Here is a 9,939-nt window from a genome sequence, read left to right on the forward strand (position 1 = left end):
TGTTTTTCTGAAAAAAGGGTTTTTTTTTTCTGAGTACACTGAATTATTTTTCTCCATTTTGTCGTCTTGCCACTCTTGATGCTCATATGAAGGGAACTAAGATAATTTCTAACAGCCTAGGACTCCTTGGGAAAAACAGAGGAGGTGCCACAGTCCCTGTTTTTGGAAAAGCCTCTAGTTTCCTCTTGGAACCCCAGAAATTGAAAGTAGATAGATGCCTCTCAAAATCTAAAGCTCTGTTCTGTTTTGCATTGTGCTACCTAGCATTTTTTTTACTTTTGGGGGTATCAGAAATTACTTTGCACTATGAGAGAGCCTTTAGTTTTGGTGTATAATAGCTAGGTAGAAAATATACTTTTAGAGATGGATAATGGCAATTATGGGGGGATACTTGGCTCTTTGCATGTTTGGATCTGAGAAGCATGCTTTTGGCTGCCTGGAAAGTATGAAAACCTTTCCCCCGACCCCCACCCCCAGAGAGGTGAAAGTTCCATAGGAAATAGGCTGCTTGGCTTTGGGTGGCCCACCAGCTTCAGGGGAATGGCTTGGAAGTAAAATGCATAGTAAAAGCATTGCACTTGCTGGTCCTGTAGCACTTCCCTCTTTTTGGGGACCCAGAATTCAGCATGAAAATAGGAAAGAAAAGCTTTGAAACAATACCAGATCTGCTTATGTCTGTCTGTCTATGTATTTATGTGTTGTGTGTGATGTTTTACTATTAAAAAATATGAAAGAGCTCTGATTAATTGGCTTAAAAATAACAAGCACTTAAATCAAATATCTTGTTAGAAAAATAGAAAATTTGATGCCTTTTAGTTCACGTGCCTTTAGTAATCTTTAGGAAATAAAGAGTTTTAAAAATTATTGGTAAAATTAAAATGTCTTCAAAATGTAGATATTTGGTCTGGAATAGGCAGGTCATATACTGTGTTTACTAAGCTACATAACGACTTCTTTGACTTTTGGTAATTGTTCAACTTCCTGCTTTGGACCCATTAAATTCTAGCTAAGGCCTGGGGACATGTGGAGTTGGCCATGCCCACTATGGGATGGAAAGAGTCAGATTTTTTCTGCACTTCTGTCTGGCGTCCTGGGCTCCACACCTTTTACATAATGAAAATTGCTTACTTAACAGGTTTCTCACCAAAAATAAAAGTTGCTAAGAGTAAACGTTGTAACATATATAATTAAGACTACTGGAGAAATAGTTTTACATGCAAGGTGTATAAGGAAAGTAAAATGTGTTTTTGGTGAAAGATTATAATGAGGCATAGGAACGTGGGTTGTTGTTGTTGTTGGAACCTGGGTTGTTGTTGTAGGAATGTGGGTTGTTGTTGTCATTGTAGTTTTGCCTAGAGAGGGTTAAAATGTTTTAAGTTAGACAGGATAAACTTCATGTTAAAACCTTCAGTGTATGACAATGTAGTTTTTTACATAAGGACTGTAAGAATCTGTTTTCTTTTATAACAGGACACAGTTGGAGACACTGGTTATTTTACAAGGCTTTGACTGGAGTGGCATGCTTTCAGATACAAACATACTGCTTTAAGGATTCAAAGTTGGCTTACAGAGCGAGTAAAAGCCCTTTGGGAAAACTGGTCTCATACTTTGCATATGAAATCCCTGTACAAGTTCCCTGACCTGTAGTGAGTAAAAAATGTCACTTTCTGACAGGCTCAGCAGCCCCCAAGTTATTTTAGTACCTCAAGAGAAGGAGAATTTACCCAACTCATGTGGGTACTTGCAGACACAAACCCATGGTTGTGCTCATGGCTTTAAAAAGTCTGATAGGAGATTTCCCTTTTTTTTTTTCTTTTTTAATGGAACAAAGTTCCACCAAAGTCAATTTAAAAGGAGCGTATATGGCAAATAATTATTCTTGCTGTTCTTTATACAAATAATCAGCCCAAGTATAATAAGACTAAAAGTTATTTTGCAAATGAATCAGTCTTGCCATGATTTTTTAAAAATAAAAATGGGGACTAGATAGAGAAAAACTATGTTTCAAAAACTATGATACACTTCTTATTAGATTCGAGTCTCATCTATTGTTTTTGAGGTTTCTTTTGCAATTAAGACTGACCCTGCTTATTCCTGTGAATCAATCAGTGATTTCTGGCTGCTGCTCAGAGGAAACAAGAGGGATGGGTAATGTAAAAATCTGTATCAGTATTCTTATTCTGGGCATATATTAGAATTGTCTAGCAACTTTATATCAGCTTGATTCCAACAATTTTCCAGTTCATGAAAAGCCTTCTTATTGACTTATATTACTGCTTTACTCTTTGTATAAGAATGCAGGATAACCTTAGTTGATGTTTTCTTAAATTGAACACTTATTAAGCTTCCAAATATCATATTTTGTTGGGATTCAGAGTTATGAATACCTTTCTCCATCCTGATGCTTTCTGACTGAATTCCTCCCTACTCTGAATACAAGAGACCTAATAGGAAGAAGTACTACCACCCCTATTCAGCTTGAAGAAGCTACAGAATATGGATCTTCAGCCCTCTGCAACCCTTAAAATTAAAGGTTCCCTTATAAAAGGGAGAGGGGGAAATATGTCAGAGGAGTTCAAATCCGAGTGACTCTTGAATGGGGGCTGGGTAAAATGAGGCTGAGAACTGCTGGGCTGCATTCCTGGGAATTCTTATCACAGGATGAGAGAGGAGGTCAGCACAAGATACAGGTCGCAGAGACTCTGCTGACGAAACAGAATGCAGTGAAGAAGCCAGCCAAAACCTACCAAAACTAAAATAGCAATGAAAGTGACCTCTGGTGGTCCTCACTGCTCATTATATGCTAATTATAATGCATTAGCATGTTAAAAAACACTCCCACTAGCACCATCACAGTTTACAAATGCTATGGCAATGTCTAGAAGTTACCCTATATTGTTTAAAAAGGGGAGAAACTCTTAGTTCTGGGAATTGCCCACCCCTCTTTTGGAAAACTCATGAATAATTCACCCCTTGCTTAGCATATAATCAATAAAAACCATAAAAATAACCAACCAGCAGCCCTTGGGTTGCTCTGCCTGTGAAGTAGCCATTCATTTGTTTTGTTTCTTCTCTGAGAAACTCACTTTCACTTTACTCTGTGGACTCACCCTGAATTCTTTCTTGTGTGAGAGCCAAAAACCATTTCTTGGGGTCTGGATTGGGATCTTTTTCTAGTGACAAAGGTGCTGGCCAATTCAGTTCTTGATGTGGGCCCTCTCTTGCCTTACAGAGGGACACTTTCTTGCTGTATCCTCACCTGGCAGAAAGAGTGAGCTCTAGTCTTTTTCTCTTCTTATAAGGACTGTGACAAAATTAAAAATACATACTTGGTCCACTTTTCCCCTTCCTGGCATAAAGCTCCTAAAACCCCTGGGATCTCTGAAGTAATATGTGTCTTTTTGTATGCTAATAAGATGACTGGTTGGTTGGGGCTCTTGATAGCCTCAGACTGGGTGTTGATTGCCAGGGGACCAATTATGTCATTTAAGAGTGGGAACTGTCAGCCCCACACCCTGACCTCCAGAAAGGGGAGAGGGGTTGAAGGTTGAGTTGGTCACCAATGGACAATGATTTACTCAATCATTCCTATGTAATGAAGCCTACATCAAAACCCCAAAGGACAGAGTTCAGAGAGCTTCTGGATTGCTGAACACCTGTAAGTGCCTGGAGGATGGCACATCTGGAGAGGGCATGGAAGCTTATGCCTATATCCAGTCCTTTGCATCTCTTCTGTTTGGCTGTTGCTGAGTTGTATCCTTTATAATAAATGGGAAAACATAAGTAAACTATTTATTTGATTTCTGTCAGCCATCCTAGCAAATTATTGAACCTGAGGAGGGGATCATAGGAATCCTGATTTATAGCTGGCAGTCAGAAGCACAGGTCACAACCTGGGACTTTCCATTAGCATATGAAGTGGGGTCAGTCTCATGAGACTGAGCCCTTACCCTGTGAAATCTGACACTATTTCCAGGTAGAATAGTGCCAAGACTTCATTATTGAATTATAGGATACCCAGTTGGTATCTGCTGGAGAATTGCTTGGTGTGTAGAGGAAAAACCTCCACACATTTCGTGTCCGAAGTGAAGTATTGAGTGTTTAGAGTAGAGTAGGAGAAGCCTGTTTGGTTTTACTACTATTATTTGAGGACATTAATCTCATCATGGGGTCTCCACCTTCATAACCCATCTAAACCCAATTACCTCCCAAAGGTCCCACCTAATACATCCCACTTGGGGTTAGGGTTTCAACATATACATTTTGTGGGAACACAAACATTCAGTCTATAGCACCTTTTCATGACATTATAAATCTTCCCTTTAGCATCCCCCAAAGTACCTGCAGCCATTTACCTGGAAAACTATTCATTATAGAAAGGGTAATAGACACAGATTTTAGGGTTATTTTGGATACTGCATCTGAATTCACAATAATTTCTAGCTACCTATGGAAAGCCACAGCAGTTCTCTGTTCTTGTCAGAACAGAGCCTTATAGAACAAGTGAGAATTGTATTTTATATGCCTCATTGGTCTGGTGGACCCCTAAACTCATCTAATGGCTATTTCACATATTTTGAATGCTTGTTTGGAATACATAGAATGTGGCACAACCTTCATGTTAGAACTCTGGCCCATGGAGTAAGAATTATTTGGTAGGCTGGAGGCTGTCTCCTTATCAAATGAGTAAAAATCAATGCAGAGAAACACAAAACCTACCAAGACAAAAATCACAAAGAAATAGAAAATCTATATAGAACTATAACAAGTAAGGAGATTGAATCTGTAATTGAAAATCTCCTGACAAAGAAAAAGTCCCAAATCTTCTGGTTTAATGTGTTAATTCTGCCAAGTATTTAAGGAAAAACTAATACCAGTCCTCAAATATTTCCAAAAAGTTGAAGAAATTGGAACATTGCCTAACTCATTCTATGAGGCAGCGTTGCCCTTGTTAGGAAAGCCAGACAAAGACACTATGAGAAAAGAAATCTACATACAATATTCCTTATTAACATTAATGCAGATATCCTCAACAAAATACTAGCAAATTAAATTCAGCAGCATAGTAAAAGGATTATACACCATGACAGAATTGACAAAGGGGGATTTATTTTTGGAATGCAAGGATGGTTCAACATATGAAAATCAATCATAATAATCACATTAACAGAATGAAGGAAAAAAACTGTGTGATCATCTTGGTTAATGCAGAAAAAGCATTTGACAAAATTCAGCATCCTTTCATGATTTAAAAAACACTCAACAAACTAGGAATAGAAGGAAACTACTTCAGCACAATAAAAGCCATATGTGAAAAACCCACAGCAATCATCATATTACATCAAACATTGAAAGACTTAAAATTTTCCTCTAAGATCAGCAATAAGAAAAGAATGCTCACTTTCACTGCTTCTATTCAACATAGTCCTGGAAGTTCTAGCCAGAGCAATTAGTCATGGAAAAGGAATAAAAGACATCCAAGTTGGAAAGGAAGAAATAAAACTATCTCTGCTTAAAGATGATATGATCTATATGTAGAAGACCCTAAAGATTCCACAAAAAACTGTTAGAACTAATAAATGAATTCAGCAAAATAGCAGGATACAAAGCCAACATACAATAATCACTTGCATTTCTATACACTAACAATGAGCAATCTGGAAGGAAATTATGAAAACAATTCCATTTATAATAGTTTCAAAAAGAATAAAATAGAAATTAACCAAGGTGGCAAAAGACATGGCCTTGGAAGTTTTAGGATTTTAAAAAAACGACTACAAAAACTTTGCTGAAAGTAGTTAAAGATGATGTCAGTAAATGGAAACACTCATCCCATGTTTATAGATTGGAAGGCTTAATATTGTTAAGATGTTAATACTACCCCCAAAAATCTACAGATATAATGCAATTATCTGTAGATTAAAATCACCAAAAATCCCATCAAAATCCCAAAAGCTTTTGTTTTTCACAAATGGAAAAATGTATCCTAAAGTTCCTATGAAATCTCAAGGGACCCCAAATAACTATAATGATCTTGAAAAAGAACAAAGTTAGAGGACTCATACTTCATGACAAAACTTGCTGCAAAGCTACAATAATCAAAATTGTTGTAATGGCAAAAAGATAGACATACAGACCAATAGAATAGAATAGATATCCTAGAAATATCCTAGAAGTTGTTAACTTCATTATTATATCATATACAAAAGTTAGCTCAAAATGGATCAAATACCTAAAGGTAAAACTAAAAGAATGCAACTCTTAGAAGCACATATAGGGTAAAAACTTTACAACATTAGATTTGGCAGTGATTTCTTGGATGTGATAACAAAGGCACAGACAACAAAAGAAATAATAGACAAATTGAGCTGCACGAAAAATTTGAAATTGTATGCATCAAAAGACACTATCCAGGCCAGGTGCGGTGGCTGATGCCTGTAATCCCAGCACTTTGGGAGGCTGAGACAGGCAGATCATGAAGTCAGGAGTTCAAGACCAGCCTGGCCAACATGGCAAAACCCTGTCTCTATTAAAAATACGAAAATTAGCCGAGCTTGGTGGCAGGTACCTGTAATCCCAGCTACTTGGGAGGCTGAGGCAGGAGAATCACTTGAACCCGGGAGGCAGAGGTTGCAGTGAGCCAAGATCATGCCGTTGCACTCCAGCCTGGGCAACAAGAGCAAGACTCCATCTCAGAAAAAAAAAAAAAATAATAACCTGTCCATAGAGTAAAAAGTCAACTCACAGAATGGGATAAAATATTTGCAAATTATAAGTCTGGTAAGGGATTAATATCTAGAGTATATATATAACTCCTAAAACTCAACAATGAAACAACATTAAAAAATAGACACAGGACTTGACTAGATATTTTTACAAAACAGATATACAAATGGCCAATAATCACATGAAGACATTGAACATCAGTAATCGTTAGAGAAATGCATGCAATACCACCATGACACCCATTAATACTACCTCACACCCATTAAGATGGCTACTATTACAAAAACAGAAAATAACAAGTGTTGGAGAGGATATGGAGAAATTGGAGCCTTTGTGTACCATCTTTGGGAATGTAAAATGGTAAAGCCACTGTGGAAAACAGTATGATGGTTCCTATAATAATTAAAAATTGAATTACTATATGATCAAGCAATTCATTTCTGAGTAATACCCAGAAGAATTGAAAGCAGGCTGTTGAAGAGATATTTGTACACTCATGTTTATAGTGGTGTTATTTCCAATAGCTAAAATGTGGAAGCAACCCAACTGTCCATTGATGGATGAATGGATAAGCAAAATGTAATAAATGCATACAATGGAATACTACTCAACCTTTAAAAAGATGGAAATTCTGACATATGCTACAACTTGGATGAACCTCAAGGACATTATGCTAACTAAAATACAACAGTCACAAAAATACAAATACTTTATTATTCCACATACATGAACTACTTAGAGTAGTCAAAGTCATAAAAACAAAGTAGAATGGTGGTTGCCAGGGGTTCAGAGGAGGAAGAAATGGGAAGTTATTATTTAATGGGTATCAAGTTTCAGTTTTACAAGGTGAAAAGAGTGTTGGAGATGGATAGTTGTGGTGTTTGCACAGCATTATGAATGTATTTAATATCACCAAACTTACAGTTAAAACGGTAAATGTGTTTTACCACAATAAAAAAAATTGAAAAAGAAAATCAATGCCACATTCCTGAAAAAGTCTCAGAAATGGTAGCTACCATTAAAGAGTTGAAAGTTGCAAGGATGGATATTTCAAACACCTGTCAATTTGTGTCTACCACTTAGTGGTGAAAATAGATGGACCTTAGAGAATGGGGATGGTTTATAATGAATGGTTATGTGGTAATCCTAATTCTGTCTGCCAAATTAAATATTGATTTAATGTAGATTGTCTCAATACTAGTAAGCAGAAGGCATTAGAAGCAATTTGTTTTTGCTTTTTAGGTGCATCTTCATTGTCTTGCCCCTGAGTTACACTGACTGTAGCTTAGTGCCACAATTTGGTCCATAGGGAACTTAGCCATTATCCCATAGGACACCACAGTGTGCCTACATATTGATAGTATTCTTCTAGGACCCAGAGAATACCAAATATAAAGTAGTCTAGATGCCCTGATAAGACACAAGAGTGCCAGGGAATGGGAGAAAAATTGCATAAAATAACATGTACCTGACACCTCAGTGAAGTTTCTGCATATCTAGTGGTTTGGAGATTGTCAGGTTACTGCTCTCATGTGAATGATGAATTAGTAAACATTGTCCTAACCCTTCCCACAGCCATCATTAGCACTAAGAGAGAGGCATAGCATTTGATAAGCCTCTTTGCTTTGGTGGGATGGGGGGAAATTGCCTACAGTACATTTGTTTGTACTTTCTCAGCCCATTTATAGGTGTTGGAGAGGATATGGAGAAATTGGAGACTTTGTGTGCCAGAATTAAGTGGGGCCAAGAACAGGGGAAGACTCTGTAGCTGGGTCACTTCTGCCATTTGACTCTAATACCCAATAGATCTCAGTGTTCAGTGTCTGTGGCCACTCAGGATACTGAAATGGGTTTGTGACAAGCCAGGACAGGGCAATCACCAGGGAGGATTGCAAATTCTTGGTGCAAATCAATGCCTTATTCAGCAAGTGGCAATTCTCCTTCAGAGAAGGAATTTTTGTCTTGAAATTAGACCAGGTAGATCTTGGATTGGAACCAGTATTACAGGCAGGTCTTTGTTCTTAGAGCTCCCAAGATGGTGGTGGGCCGCTCCCAAGATGGTGGTGGGCCACTCCCAAGATGGGATGGGCCACTCCCAAGTGGGAGCAAGCCTTTTATTCTCTGACCTGAGGTTCTTGGCCTCACGGATTCCAAGGAATGGAACCTTGGGCCATATGGTGTTATAGCTCTATTAGAAGCTGTGGGTCACAGAAGAGAACTGTGGAACCCACCAACTAGTGTTCAGCTCAACTAGGACGAACCTGGGCACTAAGCCATGCAGGAACAGTGGCGAGCCTTTAGCCCAGTTGGGAGCAGCAATGGGCGCCTCGCTGGATCAGGAGTGCAATGGACACCCTGCTGGATCCAGAGGGGTGGAAGTCAATGGCGGGTCTGGGACAGTGGTGAACAGCAGTGGTGGATGGCAAGTGAAAGCTCAGCTCGAGCCGTAACAAACACAGACCAGAAGAGTGTGCAGTTGCAAGATTTAATAGAGTGAAAACAGAGCTTCCATATACGGGAGGAGACCCAAAGTGGGTTGCTGCTCTCTGCTTGAATGCCTGGGTTTATATCCTGATCATTGTCCCTCTCCCTGTGCTCTCAGGCGATATATGATTTGACTATTTCTTTATCTCCTGCTTTTAACCTAAGTTGTATTTTAGTGAGCCCTCCTTACTACCTGATTGGTCAGGTGTGAGCTGAGTTACAAGCCACGCGTTTAAAGGTAGATGGAGTCACCCTCCCCAGCTAGGCTTAGGAAGTCTTAGTTGGCCTTGGAAAGCCAACTAGTCCTGTCTCTTAGTACCCCTTCTCAACAGGAAAACCCAAGTGCTGTTGAGGAGGTTGGCCAACGACCGCTCTTAACTGCTTCCTGCTGAATTGGGGCATAGTAGGGGTCGTGCAGTTGAGATTTCCTCGGGAGGGGTGCCTTCAATGTCATCAACGTTGGAGCATGGGCTAGCAGGTCGGTCCAGGGGTCTGCGGTAGATCTTAGTCATGGACTACATCTGGGGCTCCATTTGAAGAATCATTTGTAGTGTTACAGCTTCGATTCTGGAAGACACAAACTTCACAAGGAGGTTAAAGATACAGGGATTGAAATGTATGGCCTGAAGTACAGGGGATTATTTCTTTGGCACACTTCACAGGCCCTGACTATCTGCTTGATAGTTTTGAAAAGTCTTGGTCCAGTAAGTAATGATTTGGCCATCTGAT

This window comes from Mandrillus leucophaeus, unplaced genomic scaffold (genome assembly GCF_000951045.1).
Source record: "Mandrillus leucophaeus isolate KB7577 unplaced genomic scaffold, Mleu.le_1.0 Scaffold767, whole genome shotgun sequence".
In the NCBI taxonomy this organism is placed as follows: domain Eukaryota; kingdom Metazoa; phylum Chordata; class Mammalia; order Primates; family Cercopithecidae; genus Mandrillus; species Mandrillus leucophaeus.